This window comes from Oncorhynchus masou, chromosome 5, assembly GCF_036934945.1.
Source record: "Oncorhynchus masou masou isolate Uvic2021 chromosome 5, UVic_Omas_1.1, whole genome shotgun sequence".
In the NCBI taxonomy this organism is placed as follows: domain Eukaryota; kingdom Metazoa; phylum Chordata; class Actinopteri; order Salmoniformes; family Salmonidae; genus Oncorhynchus; species Oncorhynchus masou.
In genome coordinates this window covers 65,433,507-65,457,804 of record NC_088216.1, presented here as the reverse complement: position 1 = coordinate 65,457,804, position 24,298 = coordinate 65,433,507, and the positions used below count along the sequence as shown (strand labels likewise).

Here is a 24,298-nt window from a genome sequence, read left to right as displayed (position 1 = left end):
GGCATGAGGAGGTAGGCGAATAATTACAATTTTTCAGATTAACACTGGAGTGATAAATGATCAGATGGTCATGTACAGGTAGAGATATTGGTGTGCAAAAGAGCAGAAAAGTAAATAAATAAAAACAGTATGGGGATGAGGTAGGTGAAAATGGGTGGGCTATTTACCAATAGACTATGTACAGCTGCAGCGGTCGGTTAGCTGCTCAGATAGCAGATGTTTGAAGTTGGTGAGGGAGATAAAAGTCTCCAACTTCAGGGATTTTTGCAATTCGTTCCAGTCACAGGCAGCAGAGTTTGCACTGTCCTTTGCACTGTCCTGTCCTCAGGACTGGGATTCATCTCATCTCTGCTGCTAATATCCCCTAGAACTCAAACAAGGCATGAATGGATCACTTTAAATTGTAGAAAATGCCCTCAGAATAGATTAGATAAGGGAGATAATATTAAACCATGCTGAGCTTAAAGTATGCTATTAGGATGCACGTTGGGTCACTGGCTTGGCATTGGAAAATCTGAACTGCTTCAGGGGCCGTCGCTTGTCTCATTCATCAACCTGATAGGGCCTGTATGAAAAGAGAGGGAGAAAGGTAGGGTAGATGAATGTCATCCATCCAATGCCACCTAGTCAGCATTGATGAGGTCTGCAGCAGTATGCTAGTTATGCCCAGCAGATTGTATGACTTCACTACAAAAGCATATTCAATCTGCTGTGCCATCCTATATTAACCTAGAATACCTGTTGTGTTCTAAAGACTAATCTCCTGTTGATGGGGTGTGTGAAGGGTACCTGTACCTTTAATTTCATCTCTCTCTCTCTGATACTTTCTAATGGATGGCTTTTGTTTGAGTTTGATTTGCTATGAATGACAGACATTTGTTTGATTGGATTAGGATTCAGGGGGGCAGGGATAAGTGGTGATTAGCAGTTGATTGATTGACCGTATTAAGCATTTATTCAGCATTTACTCCATGACGGCTCCTGTGATTGATCCAGGCAGAGCGTTTGCCCGGTTTGATTTGTATGCAGCATGGTAAATGTAGTCAGAATTTGAACCACTATCTCTCTCTGTGCAAACACCAAAAACAATTCCATGGAAAATGGCCAAGAGAATAAAATGGGCTGTTGCTCTATCTATCTCATCCATAGAGATCCTATTCAATTACTAGAGGGGCTATGTCATATACCTTTTAAGTTTCCGAATGGGTTGGTGACAGCCATTGTGGCCAGGGAGAAATCCAAACTAGTCTAATTGGAATGAACGGCTGTAGAGACAAAATCCTGATTTTACTTATGCAGGAAAATAAAAAGCATGTGATATATCAGAAATTGTGTAATATAATTATTGTCAACCTAAAATATTGTCATATCATTATAAATACAGTTTATACACATTTTCTGTATGAATAGCCTCTAAAATATATGTAAACAGACCAGAAATGTAAAAAACTTATATTGGAAGCTAAGCATGCATGTCTCAATGTTTTCTTGGAAAGATGTAAGTGCTATTATATGATACAATATCAGTACTCTAGTTGCATTTAAATCTTGTCTAAGTCCCATCATCAATTGATTTCAGCCAGTATATGGCTGTGGATTGACTGCATTTTCTGTTGGCATATTGGCATTTAATTTGAATAATTCCTCTAAAACTGGCTGGCGAGCTAGCTAACAAACATGCAGTGCAGATAAATTCTTCAAACTCATTGATTTACACAATATCTTATCACAGCACAGGTGAACCATGGTTGATCCACCACCTGACCAAAATGTCTGACCTTTATCCCATCATAAGAAGGTTCATGTCCATTATAGTATTCTAATTTCTAATTCTATGATTCTCATCATCCTATCCGCTGTGGCTTTTCTCATATCTTGGCCACTACAATGGGCTCTGACTGTCTGACTGGCACCTCAGCCAGACTGCCTACTCACCTAGGAGATGGTGCCAGCCTCAACCTGAGAGTGTGCCCATCGGCTGGTAGTCAGGCTGAGGGAGATTAAATTATTGACCCAATAATCTGGTGCCATGGGTTCATGGAGGTTGATGCTGTTTTGAATACAGACTACGGTTAAATTCTCGTTCTAAATGATGATTTTTACAGGCATGTGAATGTCGTAGATATTATTTTCAGCCAAATTAATCCTCAGCCAAAATCCCTGATGCTTTCACCTTTTTAGATGAAACTCTGTTAACATTTTAGTTATTTAGCAGATGCTCTTATCCAGAGTGTAGTAGTGAGTGCATACATCTTCATACTGGTCCCACATGGGAATGGAACCCACAACCCTGGCATTGCAAGCGCCACGCTCTACCAACTGAGTCAGTCAGTTGGTAGTCATTTGGTTATGGCATTGTTCTAGACTCTTCTTTAGTCTGGTATGACTTGACACTCAGTGGAACCCATTGATTAAACCAGACCAGTGAAGATGGTGGGAAACAAGAAGTCTGATCTGATATCTCTCTTTGTTCTTTCTCTTTCTAGTGTCGACAAGACCTTCTCCAGGACCAGAAGTCTATGGTGAGTTTACCCCCCCACACACACACATGTCTATGCTCAATGTGCCATACTGCTGTTGTAGCCACAATTGGGATTCCTTCAGTAAACTGCTACATCAGGCAGCAACATATATGGCACTGAAGAAGCCTAATGTCATGGCTGTGGATCAGGCCATCTGGTAACATAATTAATATTGAGGAGGGCAATGTAATATTCCATCCTTGGCAGCATGAGAGAAAGATGTGTTCCCTGTAAATACAGGCAAGGTAACAGATGGAGAGGGTGCTAGAGAAATGGAGCGTTTAGAAAGAAGTCCTGCACTTATCAGACACCTTTCCTTTTGCCAGGGTGGCGTAGGGCGGGCAAGGAGCTGTGTGTGTGTCTCACACATGTCCTTCTCACAGGTACAAACAGACACTCACAACCCAGTCTGATTACAGATCCATTATTATTTTACCACTGCCACAGGGTGAAACATGAGTGATTTAACATTGTACTAGAGAGTAGTAAGAGATTGGGAGTGCTTATTGTCTCACTGGACCCTAATGTATCTAGGCCACTCTACCACTGTCTGTACAGTTTTTGGCCAAGCAGTGTTTAAGCATGAAATAGATTACCTTTGACACATCACATTATAATCTGAAATGTAATATCTCTGTGTAAAGCAATCTTATAAGAGCTTTGGAAAGGGCTTATTATACGCTGAAAAGAGAGAGGGAGAGGGGTGAAGATGGGGGGATGTGAACAGGGTCAATAGAGGTGCAGGATGAAAGACCATCAGAGGGTAACGTTGGGCCCGTATTGCTGCTGAATTTAATTAAGAGGGGATGTGGGGGTTCATTCTGCACTGTGTTCCAAGCATGTCTGTAGCGCATGCTAATATAGCGGGACACCAAAGGAAGGGAATGCCTTCTAGCCACTGAACAGTGCCGCTCTGAACAGTGCCGCTCTGAACAGTGCCGCTCTGAACAGTGCCGCTCTGAACAGTGCCGCTCTGAACAGTGCCGCTCTGAACAGTGCCGCTCTGAACAGTGCCGCTCTGAACAGTGCCGCTCTGAACAGTGCCGCTCTGAACAGTCCCGCTCTGAACAGTGCTGCTCTGAGCAGTGCTGCTCTCGCTGCACTCAGTAAGTCATTATGTTCGATTATATCAACCTCTACCTGCAGGCAGATAAGAAACCCATAGTCATGAAAAGCCCTTTTTGGGTTTGTATCTGAGAAAGTTGTATTTTTGAGAAATAAGACAAACATTCTTCTGTATTTATTAAATGCATTCATCACTGCTATAAATCATTTAGGAAGGCTGGCCATGTATGACTTACTAAGAAGTCATAGGAAGGATGTTCCAGACTGACTCCATCTCCATTATAAAGGACTGAAAGTTGTCACTGAATAAGAATAGCAGCTTGATACTCAGATTTACCAGAGCAGGTTTAAAACAGACACAGTATGCTGTCGCATCCCTCTTCAATCTATCAGAGCCTCAGTCATCCTTTCTTTCAGCAGCCGGCAGTGCGTGTGCGTGTGCGTGTGCGTGTGCAAGTACGTGTGTGTGTGTGTGTGTTGTTTTTCCTCTTATGGTTAGCAGTGATAATGGTAACTTGACACACACTACATAGTAAACTCCGTCCATGTAGGTTGTGTTGTTTTTTATCCCTCAGCGGTATGTCTGTCAAGTGCCCTCTAGTGGTTAACTTCTTGATACTACTCATCCCGTATCCGGGATCGTGAATACAGCCTCAGGCTGATTACCATAACACAACGTTAACGATTTCTGAAAATCGCAAATGAAATGAAACTAATATGCCTGCTCTCAAGCTTAGGCTTTTCTTAACAACACTGTTATCTCAGATTTTCAAAATATGCTTTTGAACCATAGCAAATCAAGCATTTGTGTAAGAGTATTGCTAGCTAGCTTAGCATTTAGCGTAGCATTTAGCACACAACATTTTCACAAAAACCAGAAAACCAAATAAATAAAATCATTTACCTTTGAAGAACTTCGGATGTTTTCAATGAGGAGACTCTCAGTTACATAGCAAATGTCCCGTTTTTCCTGAAATAATCTTTGTGTAGGAGAAATCGCTCCGTTTTGTACATCACATTTGGCTACCGAAACAAACCAAAAATTCAGTCACCAAAACGTCAAACTTTTTCCAAATTAACTCCATAATATCGACCGAAACATGGCAAACGTTGTTTAGAATCAATCCTCAAGGTGTTTTTTCACATATCTCTTCATTGATATGCCGTTCGTGGAAGCCTGCTTTCATCTCAGAATCCAATGGAAAAATACCAGCAGCTGAAAATGACGCAACAATTTCGACGGAGGACACCGGGCGGACACCTGGCAAATGTAGTCTCTTATGGTCAATCTTCCAATGATATGCCTACAAATACGTCACAATGCTGCAGACACCTTGGGGAAACGCTAGATAGGGCAGGCTCATTCCTGTCGCATTCACAGCCATATAAGGAGACAATGAAAAACAGAGCCTCAAAAATCCTGCTCATTTCCTGGTTGCAGTTTCATCTTGGTTTTGCCTGTAGCTCCTGTTCTGGGGCACTCACAGACAATATCTTTGCAGTTCTGGAAACGTCAGAGTGTTTTCTTTCCAAAGCTATCAATTATATGCATAGTCGAGCATCTTTTTGTGGCAAAATATTGCGCTTAAAACGGGCACGTCTTTTTATCCAAAAATGAAATAGCGCCCCATAGATTTAACAGGTTAATGATCAATCATGAACATAATGTTCTTCAACATTCTTCAATGTTCTTCTTGCAGTGAAATAGTTGTAAATCTTCTTCACTGCCATGCTGAATATATAACCATACAGACTCTTCTGAATTACATTTTTTTGTGTTAGTCTTGCTTTTGGAAATAACACTTCCCCAAGGACATCACTCAGCTATAAACCATGGTAAAGTACTCCGTTTGTGTGTGTATAACAATTTGATTGTGTGAGGGTTAGAGAGTGTTCATGAGGTGGTGTGGGCATGTGTGTGTGAGTATGCATGCATGTATGCGTGTGTGTGCGAGTCAGTAAACCCCATGGGTATCTCCTCTGACTGCTGCCGACGCCCTGTTCCCGTTCAGGCCCCAGTGCGCTGTGTCATGAAGTCATAAAGTGATGGTGAGTGATGAGGAGGGGGAGCTGAAGTAGGACCTCATTACCAGGATGTCTTACTCCTGAGTTCCTCTGTAATGGCTGCCATCTGCCCAAATGCAAGAATGCAGGCAGCAGGTCTTGAGGGGAAAGCTGAACCCAGCCCCAGAGAGAACAATTGTGGATCTGGGCACCAGTGTCAGTGTGTCTTACCTTTCAAACTGGTCCCTGTAGTCCTCTTGGCATCTCTAATGACACAGAAAGAAGGTGAGGGTGGAACTCACTTATTCAATTGCTATTGGGAGTGCTTAAGATCCTGATTACTTGAGTGTTTCGGATTATACATCGGAATGGGGTCTGGTTATTTTGAGGGTACTGTAAGTCACTGAGCATGTACTCTTAGGTCTCATGAGGACAGTCGAGAAAGCTGAGTATTCACTGAGCATTCAGTTTGAGTGGTGACCCAGACAGAGGGGTGTCTAGGCTAGTTAGATAAAAAACATTTGATTGTATGACCTCCATTACCACGAGGTGACTCTGGTGGAGGATGTAAAAAATACAGACCTCTAACGCAACAATGAACAAAATTTGTTGAGCAGAAGTCTTTACACTTCTTGTCTAAGCACCTGTTCTGTTTAATGCATGCTAGACAGCAGGCAGCTGGAGGGGGGGGCACACACACACATCTGCACCTTTTGATAATCGCACCAATCGTGCCCTGTTCAACTGGTGTGCCAATCCCATCCCCACAATACCGGACAGCTGCAGGTTGTAAATAAAATATGACCAACTTGATATCCCCAATGGGCCCTGTTATAGTTATATAGGTTACTGTAGATACCATAGGGAGAAACTCCCCAATCACCAGCACCTACATTACTAGTCAAGGATCATTTGTCTCCACCAGAACACTTACCCTTTAAATCATCATCTACGTGCATCATCATAATTTAGGAAGATTATGTGTTGAAGACTGACATAGGGAGGGAGCGGTCTAAAGCGATGTGCACTTCACTTCCCATTCTTTTTAATGACTCAATGCCAATTCATCACATTCCCTCTCCAGTTTCCCCTCATATCTGATGACATGATAATGCATGGGTCTGTGAATACCATCTAATCATGTAGGTTAATGCTTCTCAGCGACAACACATAGCACTAACAAATGCCTCCCTTGAGCGTCTAGTTGAGTGGTTCGAAGAGGAAACTCTTTCGCGCCTCAGTGTGTTCTGTCCTCTTCAACCCATCCCTCCCTCACTCCCTTCCATCCCTTCCTTCCTCTCCCATCACTCCCGCCGTAGAGGCTTGCTGATTTGCGGCATCTAGCTTTCTGCATTTGCATTTGAGAGTGCATTCACTAAACTGTGATCTAGTTAATCTGTCAAGAGGGCCTCCACTCAGGGTCCATATATTCATGCTATTAATCACTAAGATGAGACTCATTGAGGGAGTAATGTCCCTTGCAGTTGTGAGCCTTCCCTATAGTCTGGAGGTAATTCTCATCTAATCAAGGGTCGATAGAATTGGTTAAGTATGAGCACAGGGGATTGGCCAGAGTAGCGTCCGCCGGGTGAATTCAAGTGTGTAGTGTAGTGTCTTTGGCTATGCCGGATTAAGTGACATGACATGCTATTCTATAAAATAATTTCTCCGTAATTAATATGACCTGATTGAGCTAATCATCTAAATGTAATTAACTAGAGAGTCGGGGCACCACAAAATAATATTTATAGTGTTGTTATTTTCCGAATAAACTCTTAAAGACCTATTAATATTTTACATCAATAGCAGTCAATATTAATCGTCATCTTAATTCAGTCTCATCTGAAAGTTGTAAATTCCTGGTTATCTGCATGAACCCTGGCTAACAAGTTGAATCAGCAATACAACATTGGGTTTAATTATTTATTTACTAAATACCTAACTAATCACACAGAATTACACATACACATATTTAAATCATAATTTGATTACAAATTATGTCATAAAGGAGAACATCTCTAGTGGGCGGAACAGATATGACAGCTGGTTACACAAAAGAAAAGGGGCTGGGTTTGAGTGAAAGAGCGGGAAGACTGAGGAACAAAGGGCGAAGCTGTGCTATCGTAAATACAGTATCTTATGCATTCTAAATTACCGCCCATTTGGAAAAGGAAAATGCAATAAATATTTACTCTGAGCTGTGCTTCAGTAGGTTGGTGGTAGATGGAAGGCCGTGTTGCCAAACCAAGTCCTTTGTCCTTTGAAGAATGTCTCTGGTGGTCAATTGGATACGTTGTAGTAACGTCATTGTGTGGTAGATGGGATACTCTGTCTGTTCCTTCCTAACCTGCGTTTGCAGCTGCTGTTGCGAACTCAACGGCTAGGAGGTATCACTTCTGAAGTGAATAAGAGTTCAAAGTTCATACCATTCGCAACCAAAGCTCATGCTGATGTTGGCTTCGTTCTGTAGTTATTAACTGAACCATTCTGACATCAGACCGTTGTCCTCACATCCTCGGAACAGATGGTTATATTGTCGTCAAGGCTTTATATAGGAAGGTTAGAGGAGGGCGTGTTTGAAAAGTTTTATAGCCCATGTCCCTTCACAGGGGTGAAGCAGATTGAGCAGAGCCCTACCTTATGAAAACCCAAATCTCACATTTTAGAAGCTAAAATCACATTTCATCCCATCACAAATAATTTCATATTCAAACATTTAAATTGAACAACAATTCCATGTGAATCCAATAACTCTGATTGTGTAGACATTCCACTGTAGAGTTTATGTCATCTTATCATTGATGAGAATGTCTCAGATGACAACCGAACTGACATCATATTCATTAAGTACCACCGCATATGTTCAATTTGTCGGATTACCAGAATATAGTTCATTTCACCCCACCTTCTGATGTTCCCAGAATCTCTATGTTAACCAAGGGTTTTGCAAATGTAGCATCAGTCGGGTAGAGAGAGGAAAAAGGGGGGAAGAGGTATTTATGACTGTCATAAACCTACCCCCAGGCCAACGTCATGACAGTAGGCTGCCTCAGTGACGATACAAGGAGAATGGATCTGGTCTGGTATTGTCAAGGATCTGGCGACGATAAAGAGGGCATACGAGCCTCTAGCCCCTAAGCAACTTCGCAGTATTTTGTTTTTTTATGTAATATTTCTTACATTATTAGGCCAGAAATGTTTTTGTGTTATTACATACAGCCGGGAAGAACTTTGGATATCAGAGGGGCGGTAACTCATCAGCATTACCAGCATTACGACCAGGAATACAACTTTCCTTTGTTCGCACCACCCAGGACAATTGAACTGATTCCAGAGGCTGACCCAAAACATCGGCGGCGGAGAAGAGGTGCTCACAATGGACTTCTAGTCCCACTCGGGAGGCGCGCACAACACCCACCACATCCAAGTATATTACTCGCTAATGTTCAGTCTCTGGATAATAAAGTTGAAGAGCTGAGGGCGAGAATTTCCTTCCTGAGAGACATCAGGGATTGTAACATACTCTGTTTCACGGAAACATGGCTTTCTCGGGATATACTGTCTGAGTCCATACAGCCAGTTTGTTTCTCAGTTCATCGCGCAGACAGGAATACATATCTCTCCGAGAAGAAGAAGCAAGGGGGTGTATGTTTCATGATTAACTACTCATGGTGTTATTGTGATAACATACAGGAACTCAAGTCATTTTTGTTCACCCGACCTAGAATACCTCACAATCAAATGCCGACCGTATTACCTCCCAAGAGATTTATCTTCGGTTATAGTCACAGCCATGTATATTCCCCCTCAAACTGATACCACGATGGCCCCAAACTGGAAACCACATATCCTGAGGCCGCATTTATTGTAGTTGGGGATTTTAACAAAGCAAATTTGAGGAAAATGCTACCGAAGTCCTATCAACATATTGACTGCAGTACTCGCTCTGCTACAGTAAAACACTCGACCACTGCTACTCCACTGCTACTCCTTCGGCAAATCTGATCACAACTCCATTTTGCTCCTCCCTTCCTACAGGCAGAAACTCAAACAGGAAGTACCTGTGCTAAGGACTATTCAACGCTGGTCTGACCAATCGGAATCCACACTTCAATATTGTTTTGATCACTCGGACTGGGATAAACTCTGAGAATAACATTGACGAATATACTGATACGGTGACTGAGTTTATCAGGAAGTGTATAGTAGATGTTGTACCCACTGTGACGATTAAAACCTACCCTAACCAGAAACCGTGGGTATTTGGCAGTGTTCACGCAAAACTGAAAACGCAAACCATCACATTTAACCATGGCAAGGTGACTGGCCTGATTCCAAGGACCCTGGACTCTCTTTCTCCATAGCCGACGTGAGTAAGACATTTAAGCGTGTTAACCCTAGCAAGGGTGCTGGCCCAGACGGCATCCCTATCCACGTCCTCTGAGCATACGCAGACCAGCTGGCTGGTATGTTTACGGACATTTTCAATCTCTCCCTATCCCAGTCTGCAGTCCCCACACGCTTCAAGGTGGCCACAATTGTTCCTGTACACAAGAAAGCAAAGGTAACTGAGCTAAATGACTATCGCCCCGTAGCACTCGCTTCTGTCATCATGAAGTGCTTTGAGAGGCTAGTCAAGGGTCATATCACCTGTACCTTACCTAACAACCTAGACCCACTTCAATTTTTCTTACCGCCAAATAGATCTATAGACGATGCAATCGCCATCTCACTGCACACTGCCCTATCCCATCTGGACAAGAGGAATATACCTATGTAAAATGTTGTTCATTGACTATAGCTCAGCATTCAATACCATAGTACCCCCCAAGCTCATCATTAAGCTTGAGGCCTTGGGTCTGAACCCTGCCCTGTGCAACTGGGTCCTGGACTTCCTGACGGGCCGCCTCCAGGTGGTGAAGGTAGGAAACAACACCTCCACTTCACTAATCCTTAACACTGGGGCCCCACAAGGGTGCATGCTCAGCCCCTTACTGTACTCGCTGTTCACCCATGACTGCGTGGCCACACACACCTCCATCTCCATCAAGTTTGCAGATGACACAACAGGAGAGGCTTGATTACCAACAATGACGAGACAGCCTCCAATGATGAGGTGAGGGCTCTGGGAGTGTTGTGCCAAGAAAATGACCTCTCACTCAGCATCAACAAAAAGGAGATGATCTGGGACTTCAGGAAACAACAGAGGGAGCACCCCCCTATCCACATAGATGAGACAGCAGTAGAGAAGGTGGAATGCTTCAAGTTCCTCGGCGTACACATCACTGACAAGCTGAAATGGTCCACCCTCAGGGGGCTGAAGAAATTTGGCTTGGCACCCCTAATTGCACCGAATACATCTGTTTATCCTACAGCTGTTGTAAGCAGTAATCATGAGCCTATAAACCAGAGTTACACTGTTAGCACTGAGGCGGTGTGCAATTGTAGGAATACCACGTTATGCAACTCACCCTGCCCTATCAGCTCCAATGTAATTAACATGAGTAAGTCTACCTCTGATAAGCTTCCCAGTGAAGCATTAAAAACAATCAAGAAACCCAGTCAAGTGCAAAAAAATAGCCCATATTAATATATGTAGCCTAATAACAAGGTCCATGAAGTCAATAACTTCCTTGTAACAGATGACATTCATATTCTGACTATCTCTGAAACTCACTGGGCCCCGGACTGGGCACCGGCGCAGAGGAAGAACCACATTCCTGTAAAGATAATACAGTGGTAGCAATACATGGTTATAACATCTACCGAAAAGACAGAAATGCCAATGGAGGCGGTTTTGCAGTCTATATTCAGAACCACATTCCTGTAAAGCTTAGAGACAATCTAATGTTAAATACTGTTGAAGTAATATGGCTACAGGTTCATCTGCCTCACCTAAAGCCCATTCTTGTGGGAAGCTGCTATAGACCACCAAGTGCTAACAGTCAGTATCTGGATAACATGTGTGAAATGCTTGCTATGTCACACGTGTCGTATACATAATAAGTGGACCAAGGCACAGCGTGAGTAGGAAAAACAATAAAGAATAAACGAACGTGCAGTTCGTAGCGCACATAGCACTAATCCAAAACAAAACAATATCCCACCACACACGTGGGAGAGGGCCACACCAAGTATGATCCCCAATTACAGGCAACGATAATCAGCTGCATCCAATTGGGAACCATAGTCACACCAACATAGAAATTAAAGACGTGAACACTCCCTAGTCACACCCTGACCTAAAACACCATAGAGAACCCCGATGACTCTCTATGGTCAGGGCGTGACAGTGCCCCCCCCCCAAAGGTGCGGACCCCAACCGCAAAACCTGAAACTGGATGGGGAGGGTTAGGGTGGGCAACTAGCGTCAGTGACAGCGCTGGTGCGGGACGTAGCGCCCGCTCAGACCGCGGATCCAGCCATGAGGCTGGGCTGAAGAGGAAGGAGAGAGGAAGGCTCAGACCCTGGAGTGGGACTGGATGCTGAGCCTGGACTGAGCACTAGCGCAGAGGAAGGATCAGGCCCTGGAGAGGGACGCTGTGCCTGGACTGGGCACCAGCGCAGAGGAAGGCTCCGGCCATGGAGCGGGACTGGACGCCATGCCTGGACTGGGCACCGGCACAGGTTTCACCGGACTGATGACACGCTCTTCAGGGCGAGTGCGGGGAGCCGGCACAGGACGTACCGGGCTGAGGAGGTGCTCTTCAAGCCGAATGCGCTGCAGAATACACCTAACCAACATCTCCGATCTCCCTCCTCCAACTGCTCCATCGACTCCCCGATGGTCTCTGGCTCTCTCCTCGGCTCAACCAACCGCCCCTTGTGCCCCCTCCCAAAAAATCTTGGGGTTTCTGTGGCCGCGGACCTCGGCGTCACCACTGTCCTCCTATACTCCTATACGGGTCTCGCATCCACTCATTATTTCCTCACATGTCCAGCTCTCCTTTTCCTCCATGGCACGCTGCTTGGTCCTGTAGTGGTGGGATATTCTGTCACGTTCGTCGTATACATAATGAGCGGACCAAGGCGCAGCGTGAGTAGAGTTCCACATATTTATTAAAGTGACCCTTCAAAAAAACAACAAAGAATAAATAAACGTGTAGTTTGTAGCGCACATAGCACTAAACCAAAACAAAACAATATCCCACCACGCAGGTGGGAAGGGGCTACACCAAGTATGATCCCCAATTACAGGCAACGATCATCAGCTGCCTCCAATTGGGAACTATACTCACACCAACATAGAAATTAAAGACTAGAACACCCCATAGAACCCCGAGGGCTCTCTATGGTTAGGGTGTGACATAGTCAGGGCGTGACATGCTAATGTATGTGATATCAACAGGGAAGTATATTTTCTGGGTGATTTAAATATTGACTGGCTTTCATCAAGCTGCCACTCAGGCAAAAACTTCAAACTGTAACCAGTGCCTGCAACCTGGATCAGGTTGTCAGTCAACCTACCAGGGTAGTTACAAACAGCCCAGGAATTAAACCATCAACATGTATTGATCACATTTTTACTCACGCTGCAGATATTTGCTTTAAAGCACTATCCATTGTTTGTCCATGCACACATACTAATCATATGCATATACTATATTCCTGGCATGAGTAGCAGGACGTTGAAATGTTGCGCGATTTTTAACAGAATGTTGAAAAAATTAGCCCGATCTCTAACAGGTTTAACAACACTGTCATCTCAGATTTTCAAAATATGCTTTTCAACCATCGCTACACAAGCATTTGTGTATGAGGTATTGATAGCTAACATAGCATTAGCCTAGCATTCAGCAGGTAACATTTTCACAAAAACAAGAAAAGCATTCAAATAAAATCATTTACCTTTGAAGAACTTCGGATGTTTTCAATGAGGAGACTCTCAGTTACATAGCAAATGTTCAGTTTTTCCAAAAAGATTATTTGTGTTGGAGAAATCGTTCCGTTTTGTTCATCACGTTTGGCTAAGAAAAAAAACGAAAATTCAGTCATTACAACGGCAAACTTTTTTCCAAATTAACTCCATAATATCGACAGAAACATGGCAAACGTTGTTTAGACTCAATCCTCAAGGTGTTTTTCACATATCAATTCAATGATAAATCATTCGTGGCAGTTGTGTTTCTCCTCTGAAGAAAATGGAAAAATGCACGCAGCTGGAGATTACGCAATAATTTCGACGGAGGACACCAAGCGGGCACCTGGTAAATGTAGTCTCTTATGGAGACATTGGAACACAGCGTCTTCAGAATCTGTGCCATTTCCTGTTTGAAATTTCATATTGGTTTCGCCTGTAGCATCAGTTCTGTGGCACTCACAGATAATATCTTTGCAGTTTTGGAAACGTCAGAGTGTTTTCTTTCCAAATCTGTCAATTATATGCATAGTCGAGCATCTTTTCGTGACAAAATATCTTGTTTAAAACGGGAACGTTTTTTTATCCGAAAATTAAAAGAGCGCCCCCTATATCGAAGAAGTTAAAGTGACTGGCTAGTGATACATTTATTACATCCATTTTTTAATTATTAAAGTGGCTAGAGATTTGAGTCAGTATGTTGGCAGCAGCCACTCAATGCTAGTGATGCTAGTTTTCAGTCTCTCGGTCCCAGCTTTGATGCACCTGTACTGACCTCGCCTTCTGGATGATAGCGGGGTGAACAGGCAGACTTGAAATCACTTGCCACTTTAATAAATTAAACACTAGTCACTTTAATAATGTGTACATACTTTGCATTACTCATCAAATATGTATATACTGTATTCTATTCTACTGTATCTTAGTCTAAGCCACTCTGACATTGCTCGTCCATATATTTCTATAGTCTTAATCCCATTCCTTTACTTAGATCTGTGTGTATTGTTGTGAAATTGTTAGATATTACTGCCCTGAAATACAAGAATTTCGTTACACCTGCAATAACATCTGCTAAACGTGTATGTGATCACAGTGCTTTGGGGATTGTGTGGCTAGATGCATCAGCATAACAATACCTGAGTGGTTCAGATACATCTCTAACATTTGTTTTGAACACAATTTCTATATTTAACTCTGCTGCTTTCAACTGGTGGTATTGTCATGGCTAGCCTTGAGTATGGCTAGCTTTTCTTTTTGCTGCTTTTTGCTGCTTTTGGAGTTGAATGCACTTCAGTCAGCCACTGATGTCCACCTGGAGCACATGCTGAGATCACTGGCCATCCTCTTAATGACTGTAATCACCTAATTAGTCACCTTGTCTGCAGAGCAAAAGCCACAGCTGTGCTGGGCTCCCATCGGACCATGACCAGAGCAGAGCAGTAAAGTACACTGAAGCACAGGGACAAAGGATGACCTGGGTTGGGCCGGAGCTCATTACGGAGCAGAGGAGCTTACCTCCATCCCCAGTGGTCAGGGTGACTGGCGCTGACACTGGGAATGAACTACGAGCCTGCCTGTATTCCATCATCAGGTTGGGCTTCAGGGGCTTGGGGACAGGGGCCATGGCCTTGCCTGTCTGTCTGCCGGGCTGTCCTGTAGTCTCACACCACACTGTTTCCAGCACAGGACTAACAAAATCAATGGAGTTAGAGTTCCAAACACAATTGAATTATGAGAAGCAGTGGTGGTAAGCAGGGTTGACAGGGTTCTCATTTGATGTGTGTCCAGCCATGTGTAGTCCTCCTAGTCCCAGCAGACTCAGAGGGAACGATGAATCCCACAGCCCCAGGACAGACCAGACAGGAGTTACTTACTGATAAAAAAGTGATAAAGTTACTCCTTCAGTCACACTCAGTGAGGAGGCCATTGCCCCTCTCCTTACCTCTCTGTCACACACACTCAATATAGTATCTGTGCCTCCTCCCACATAGGGATTGTTAGTCTCTCAGCACGGAGTGAAGCATCTGCAGTATGACAGTGTGCAAATGTGAAATTTAGCCTAGCTGGCGAGAGAGAGAGAGAGAGAGAGAGAGAGAATGGGGGATCCCTTTAATTAGTTTTAGCACAGGCCAAAGAGCATTCTTTTTCCAAGTATTTCTCAAATACATTGATCTTTGTCTGGGTTGACAATGAGAGTGATTTAGGATACTGACTCCCTATGACCTGGTTTGACTCCCTCATTCTCACTCTGTTTGGGAACAATGATACCCTGCTCATCCTATTGTCAGCTTTGCCAATTGGAGAGGCCCAGATTGAGATATATTTCTAGCCTCACATGCCACGCACCTCATCAGACCCTTCCAGGCTTCCTGGATCTCGGTCTGGTTGCCCTCTCCTGAGGGGAAAGGTTATCAGAGGTAAAAATTTTATCATTTAATGATCTTCCCTGTGTGAGTTCCAAAGTAGTTCACCTGGGTGATAGACAGGGGGAAACTACTGGCTGTGAAAAACTAAGACAAAATGGTTTTGTGTGTCTATTGAGACTGGTGTGGAACCACACCCAAACAATGTGCTTTAGGGAGCTCTGGGCAGGCCTGTAAGACTAAACTCTGAGCTGGGTGTGGACCACTAAACTCTGAGCTGGGTGTGGACCGGGAGGAAGACTAAGTCTTCCTCCCGTCAATGGCCTTTAGTTTCCTCACCAATGGGCATCCACCCTGGTCCTTTGTCTAGCTGAGCCTGCGCGGTCCAGGTAGGTCCAGGTGGAACCCTCTTCCAGTGTAGAGCTGCAGCAGGCAGCAGCCAGAGAACATGCCTCAGAGCAGGAGGACAGGAGCAGGTAGCATGGGCCTTGGAACCAGGAGAGGGAGCTTCTCTGACACAATCCTCCATAAGGTGCAGCATATCTGGTAAGTACTCATAGGGGAGGTGGAAAGAGACTGAAGTCTGGCTCAATGGGGAATGAGATTTCTGGTTCTGGTAGACATCGTTTGAAGATTATGTTATTTACAGATGCATTTGACTGTGTTTTATTTGAATTGTCCTCTATGAAAGACAGAATCTCAGCAGAATCAATGGTTAATAGCTGACAGGGTCTTCTTGCCTATTATGCTATTTTAGTCTCCATATGTGAATCCATAATCTATGTTAGAGATTAGATATTTTTTTGCGCTTTTCAGCTGTCCGCTACAAAGTCAATTGGAGCATGTGCTGGATGGGATAATTATTGTCAGAGGGATGAGGTAGATAATGGGGAATAAGTGATTTGATATCTTCTATGGTAGATAATGTCCTTCTTAGCACTTCGCATCATGAATCTCACTCATGTCCATACGCCCACTGCACTCTGCTCACTCATGTCCATGTGGTGTGTGTGTGTGTGTGTGTGTGTGTGTGTGTGTGTGTGTGTGTGTGTGTGTGTGTGTGTGTGTGTGTGTGTGTGTGTGTACATGTGAGAGAAGGAGAGAGAGGGAGAGGGAGGGGGAGAGAGTAATGAGGAAGGGAGGGGGAGAGAGGGGAGCTTTCCATAGCATCATCTGACAGGAGAGGCTGCGATCTAACAGCAGGTGTTAGAGCTCTAACACTGAATCAGACAGAGAAGTAGAGGGAGAGAAGGAAAGAGGGGAAGACATTTGGAGGTGAGCGATAGCAAAAGACCACTCTGAAGCAATTAAGTAAAATGAGAGGAGAGGTAGAAACTAAGAGCCTGTGAGAGACGGAGACAGCGAGAGGGAGAGAACATAGTTGTATCCAGCACTTTCCTGGCTAGGTTCTGCTGCATAGAGCAGCGCTGATCGTCCACTGATCTCTGCATCCCATGCTGGACCTGCCTCTGCACTCCACTCGCTCTGCTCACACTGGTGCCTAAAGTAAGTAACTCTGCTTTCATTGTGCATTAGCTGCTGCGGTTGATTAGATAGCCTGCTGTCTGTCTGTGTTCTGTCTGGCTGGACTGGCCGGTTAAGCTCCGGTAACTATCAGTGTGTGTGGGTAGAGGACAGGTGGGTTTGGGCAGTGGAAGAGAAAGACGGGACCATTATGCTAGACGTTAGCTATAAGAATACAGGTGATTACTGAGTATGTTGGTGTAGTAGAGGGGTGTTTGTATACTTGATGTTGATCCAGGAATCTGATAGTGCTTGGATTCATGGTTTTATGTCTCTTGGCTATGTTTGCAATCCCAAACCAAACTCTGGTGGATTATGACGTATTTAGGCATATTGAAATTATGGCATGGGGTGTCATTTTATTTCCATTGCAATTTCCTACCGTCATTACAGGCAGCGCAAGCGCCTATGGCCATCCAGTAGGTTCACGACGAGCTAGGGTGTTCTGGGTGGGGTTGAGGACGGGCTCAAATCGTGAGCTACGGCTCAGAGGATCGCAAGTTCAATCCCAGCACTAGGTACGTGTTTTGTCATCTTTTTTTTCTGTTTTAACCCTAACCCAAACCTTAACCCTTACCTGAACCACTCGGAATGAATACCTAAACTTAATCGTCAAGGTTAACCCTATCCCAAACATTCAGCTTAGCCACTCAGAAATTATACCAAAACTTAACTGTCAAGGTTAGTTTTGGGTTCACTGACAGCTGACATATGACAGTTAACATACTTCAAAATATGCCATAATTAAAATGCCAACACACTCCATAATCTGCAGACTGCACCACAGACAGCCCCACAAGCCATAATTTACGGCCCCACTTGCCCTAATTAAAAGGGCCAGCCATGCCATATCTCTGTTGCTGCAGTTATGGCCAGATATGTTGTTTTCTTTGGAGATTTTGTTGTGCAGTCCGGATGAGATAACAGTCAGTGACGCATTAAATACTCAATGTCTTCATGAAGCCCAGACCCCTGCATTGATACTATACCTCATTAAGTACATGTTGATATGATACTGTATAATATAAGCCCTCCTCAACAGACATGGTTTGCTGCTGAAGTTAAACACTAGATCAAATTGGATGTGTACTGCATCTTGAACCATAGTATCGATCTGTTGATTGCACCAATAATTAGTGAATGTTTGCCCTCCACATTGCAACCTTTTCAATCTTCTGCAGGAGATGTGTTGATACATTTTGCCTGGTATGGATTATACCAAACAGGGAACACCTTACAGAGGATATTGAGCTATTGTCTTGGTGCAAACATGCTCTCTTACTCTCTCACTCTCTCACTCTTTCTTTGCCGCTCAGGGACTAGAGAAATGCATTTGTCATTCCATTTTGTTGCAATATATGCAAACCAGTCCAGCTCATTTGTATTTCCAGGTATACTCCACACCCATCAGAGGAGTAGAGAGAGCTCATTTGCATCATCTTATCAGAGCCCATGACCCAGCAGTACTGTGTGGAGGAAGGCTTTTCAGGTTTAAAATGTTCCCCTTGACTAGAAGTTTCCACGGTGTGGGACACCCAAAAGCGCGCGCACACACACACACACACACACACACACACACACACACACACACACACACACACACACACACACACACACACACACACACACACACACACACACACACACACACACACACACACACACACACACACACACACACACACACACACACACACACACACACACACACACACAGCATTCATGGAAGTGGCATCTTAATCAGATTGTGGTTGAAGGTTGGTGACCTCTTCACCGGGGGCTATTTTTGGACAGCTGTATTATGTAATGGCTGCATGACTCTCATTCTCTGATTCAGTTCTCCAGATTAGACCTGGACCAGGACATGCTCTCTCTCTGCCAATCACTCCTCCACTGCAGTATGTTAACTAAGCCACTTATGGATGACTAGCTGCACCAATCACTTGTTTCACACAATGTTCTGTCATTTAGGCCAGTGTCACTATTAAATAAAAATAGTTCAATAAAATAAAAAAATGTATAAGATTACTGTACGTAGTACTAACTCGAGGTGCGCAAAACCATTGCTTTGGACTCAGTGAATTTTTTAAACATGTGGCAGGTGTCCCTGTAATTGGTATTGGGATGTGACACACTTGGGATAGTATTGTTACTGTCACCAGTCACACTGAGACCATCATCTCTTCTCTCTGTAAAGCTCCCCCTTAGTGTTGAGATGATGACACACTCACTGGATGTGTGCTTTGTTTGGTGGCTTTTAAGCTACCATTGATAGGTGCACACACACACACACACACATTCTGCTCCCGTAATCCGATCCATTAAGCAGGCTGTGTGTGTTCCTGGGGTGAGGTGACCAGTTGTCAGGCTGAACCCTCTGATCCCTCCCTGTGTAGTTGTGCCTGCTTTACCCAGCCACCATCTAAACCAGCCTACTACCAGAGGACAACGTGTCGTACTGTTGTAGGATGGAATAAGCACTGCAGGGCCCTGCTTTGTAGTGGGGCAATATTATGATGTGCCATGCTTTGGTTAAGAAAAGCATTTGAAATGAGCTCTCCGACATGATTCTGCAATGTTTTCATATAGAAGATATGAAATAATGCTGTTAAAGGAGTGTCTGCTCCAGGTCAACAGTGTGTTGTCAGTGATGTTCAGTGGTGTGCACTGACGGTTGCTGAAGGGTTAATGGGCAGGGAACCCGTCAGCTGAGTAGAGATGCAATTTAAGGATAACAACACCACTTGGTAAATAGGCTTATTGAACCTACAAACCACCCCCTGTGCCATGTGATTGAAAAGTATGCATGTGTATGTGTGTGTGTGTGTGCGTGCGTGCCTGTGTATGCGTATGTGAGAGAGAGAGAGAGAGATTTACATATTCTCAGCAGCTCACCTTCCCTGCCAGCCAGGTTGTTGTTCCACGCCTTACTCCTTAATAGAATGCCTCCTGCTTCAAGCCTCAGCGTGGTGCCCTCTGTTCAAGGTTCTGTGTGTAGAAGGCTCTTCCATTTATTTAATATGGGCCGTTAAAAGCCTGACTGCCAGTCGATCCAGCAGTTGACTGCTTTGTGAGATGTTGTGTGAAGTAACATGTTTTGACTCAATCATACAGCTCTGGCCAGGCTGCTAATAAGATCTTGTCACCAGAGGAAACATGATCAGACAGAGGGAGGGAGGGAGGGAGGGATCATGTCCCTTTTCACTCTGTGTTGTTCAAACCAAAGAACAACCCAGAAATTTCAAATTCTATTTCAATGGTTCAGACATTCCAGTTGCCTGACAGCCCTAGTTATAGCCTGTCCTCACCACTTCACAGGCTCAGGAGACAACACTCTAGGCCAGTCGAGCAAGACAGAAAGACAATTATGGGTTAATCCCAAGTATTTACTGGGGAGAGACTGGAAAGACAGTCAGCTCAGTCACATCATCTACAGTGTGCTCCTCTCTTTAATGTGGTGAGGTCCAATCTCGCACCTCCGTGATTGCCAGAATTTACACTACCGTTTCTCTGATCTCTACCAGAGATGTTCAACTCAAAACCAACCAAACATGATTTTTCCAATGTAATCGACCCTAACCCTAACAGTAACCCATAATGTCATAATATATCCATGTCAATAACTCAAACTTTTCCTTTGTGATTCACAGCAAACAGGATGGAAGGATACCCCGTATCTCTGACACACTAGAGCCCTTGCTGTCACACTCCCATCCTCCATATCGCGCTCGCTCGTTATCAAAGGTAGGAGCGGGGTCCAAGCCCCAACTGCACCCTGTCAGCTCAACCTTGACCTCTCACCTATTTTCACAAGTCTCTCTCTTGCTGTCTTTTTCTTTCCTCTTTTCTATTCAGCCCCACTCCTCCCTGTGTTGTTCTATTGCCATACTCTGTGTGCAGGTGAATGGTGTCACCAATCAGACAGGGGTGGCAGGTAGCCTAGCGGTTAGAGCGTTTGTTACTGGAAGGTTGCTAGTTCTAATCCCCATCCAACAAGGTGAAAAGAAAATCTGTCGATGTACCCTTGAGCAAGGCAAAATCAAAGTAATTATCAAGGGCCTTGATCTACTACTTTTAGATAAAATAATATATACAGTAGGTTGTTCCAACAGCCAAGGACAAAGCTTTTGTTTTATAGATGCTAGTAGGTGCTAGTAGGTGCACTTACAAGATGCTAGTAGGTGCACTTACAAAACACCTTAAATAATTATATGATACTGGGGGCTGAGGAATATAGAGAATGCTCTCAATTTGACACATAAATAAATATTTTAGCAAATTGTCTTGATTCTTGGGTCCCAGCTCATCACAGGTACATAGGTCCTCCTAAAGAATATCTGTGTCTCAAAAACCCACATCTACCCCTTACATTATGGAACTCGGGGGAATTGGAGTGTTAGAATGAGGCAAAGAGAGATTCAGTGGTCTAGACACTGGTGGTCCGTCCTCAACCTCTGTAAACCTGCTGTCACTCATTCAGATGACTGAATCACTCTCTGTGGTTTTGGCTCATGGGAATTCATTTATGCTGATCTACGAACCCAGGTGATGTGATTCGTTTGGACATGAGGAATATTCAATGATTAAATCTGCAGTAATGCACACATTTATAGGTGAATGTCCTTGTCATGAAGCTGTCAATGATATAATGCATTATGCATTATCTTGTAATATATGAACAAATTCAGCAGACTATAAATCACAGAGTTCTTCATCAATGTAGCTGTATCAGGTAAATGCCTTTGGTCCAGACTGTATTGCTGTAGTATCTAGGCATATTTTCACTGCTGTGTGCTGTGGCTTAGTGCCTGAGTACCTCAGCCTGCAGATTTTTCTCTGGTGGTGGTGGTGGTCCTGGAGACACTGCTGCCCACTGCATCAGTCAATCCCTCTGATGGAAGGATGTGTGGAGAGCAGAGCAGACCATACCAGAGCAGATGCTGTAGTGTAAATGTTGTGCTCTACCACTGCTGGCCAGAGGAAGGTCATGTAGGAGCCTGCCGCTGACGGCCACGATGAATGATGGATTTTCTCAGAGGACATGATTGGAGAGGACTGGACGGTAGGTTGGTGTGGCCAAAACATTGGCAGGTCTCACCACAGGTAGAGGATGGGAAATTCAGGTATCTGGTATTGGAGTGGTGGGGCGAGATGAAAGCTGTGATGGGGGCTATGAGTTATAGTGGTGATGGAATAGACCAGGGAATCAGGTCCATCTTCCTCAGCCCAGTTTGTCAGGTCCCTTCCATTATACTATGGGTTTGAAATCGTCTGAAATAGTTTGGAATAGCTGAAAGTGTCAAGTCCTTTTATGCAACAGCCTTATAGTGATCGTAGTCATTGATTTGTGGTCAATAGGGTCAGTGTAAGTGCTGTCATAACGTTGCCCTGTTGGGTGAGATTTATGACCATCCCATAAATACTTTCCCCCTTTTCTCTTCACACTACAGAATGGACTCTTGGAAAGCCTGTGTTACCTCAGTGAAAGTATGGCACCATCAAAAGGTTGGGGAAAGAACAATATTTCCCTTTCTCAACCAGTTGAAAATGTCCGTTGGTACTTAAAGAATATGATGTCTGATCAGTTGTTGTCTGTCTTTATCTGATGATAAGATGACATAAATTGTATCTTGGAAAGTCTACACATTCTAGTTATCAGATTCACATGGAATTGTTGTGCAATTTAAATGTTTAAATGTGAAACTATTTGTGAAAAGATTGAATGTAATTTTAGCCTCCTAAATAAGATAATTGTTTCATAGTAAAACGTAGGCCCACTCAGTGGCCATGCCCAAGTGAACAGACATTGGTTGAGAACTATGAAACATGCCCTTCTCCCCCCAGTACAAAAGCCCGTTGACGCAGGTCAAACCTTGTTACCGATGATGTGAGGACTGGTGTCCATATGTTTAAAAGGGCTCATTTCAACTACAACCGAACAAAATTAACATTTAGTTCCATAAATGTTAAGACTGCTGCCCTAAGCTTTAAAAGTGTGAATTTCAACATGGAGGTGACGATCACCACACTGGAATGGTGAATTTCGACTAGACCAGCCAGAGTACAGCGCGAGCTGATTATGGCAACTTGGTATGATCTTTGAACGTTTATTCACTAAAGAAGAAGTGATATCTTCTAGACTTTGAGTTATCAGCTGCAGCTGTAAACATACGTGGCCTAGAAAAGGACAGACAATCTCAGAAGAACAACAGGGTATTTTAACTTATCTGCTCTACAACACAACGACCAGAAAGATTCTTCAAAGGACAATGGCGATCTCTGCTGGGTAAACCAGTCTTCCATCTTTGACCCATCTATCGAGGCGCAGCTCAGAGTAAATATATATATCTTGCATTTTCCTCTTCCGAATAGGTGGTTATTAGAATGCGTAAGACTGTATTTACTGTAGCATAGCTTCTCAAGGTCCGATAGAGATTCAATCCCTTTGTCCCTCAGTCTTCCCGCTCTTTCATTCAAACCCAAACCCTTCCAGCCGTCATATCGGGTTAGCCCGCTGGGGGCTTTTCATGACATGATTAGTAATTGATGTGTGATCTATCCTGTGCATATACATATATATGTAATTCTGTGTGATTATTTAGGTATTTGTAAATAAATAAGACAATTTGTGTATTGCTGAATTCACCTATTAGCTAGGGTTTGTGCAGATAACCAAGTACTTACGACAATCAGAATGAGACCGATCGAGGTGACGATTAATAATTGACTGCTTTTGATATAAAAGATCTTCAGATCTTTAAGAGAGTGGATTCGGGAGATAACCGCTCTATATAAATGAATGCATCCGTGGTGCCCCAGGTTATTAATGGTATAATTGTTGCATGGTTTCATTCAATCATGTAATCTATTAATCGATTTCATAAAATAGCATGTCATATAATTGAATCATAGTCAGACATGACAGTGCTCAATAATTAATTGATATCAGATAAGCCTCAGCG

At 43.7% G+C, this 24,298-nt stretch overlaps 1 protein-coding gene across 2 annotated transcripts in view; it reads left to right on the top strand.

The window, feature by feature from the left end:
* The first annotated feature begins 2,490 nt into the window (after positions 1-2,490).
* LOC135540108 (rap1 GTPase-activating protein 1-like) overlaps positions 2,491-24,298 on the top strand; it is a 64,240-nt gene continuing 42,432 nt past the window's right edge. The window contains exons 1-2 of one of the 2 annotated variants that reach the window (XM_064966487.1): positions 2,491-2,522; positions 20,987-21,080. The gene's annotated coding sequence lies outside the window, so the exon portion shown is untranslated. Of the gene's footprint in view, positions 2,523-17,243; positions 17,319-20,986; positions 21,081-24,298 lie in introns of those variants that run through there. The other variant, XM_064966486.1, reaches the window with a different exon arrangement.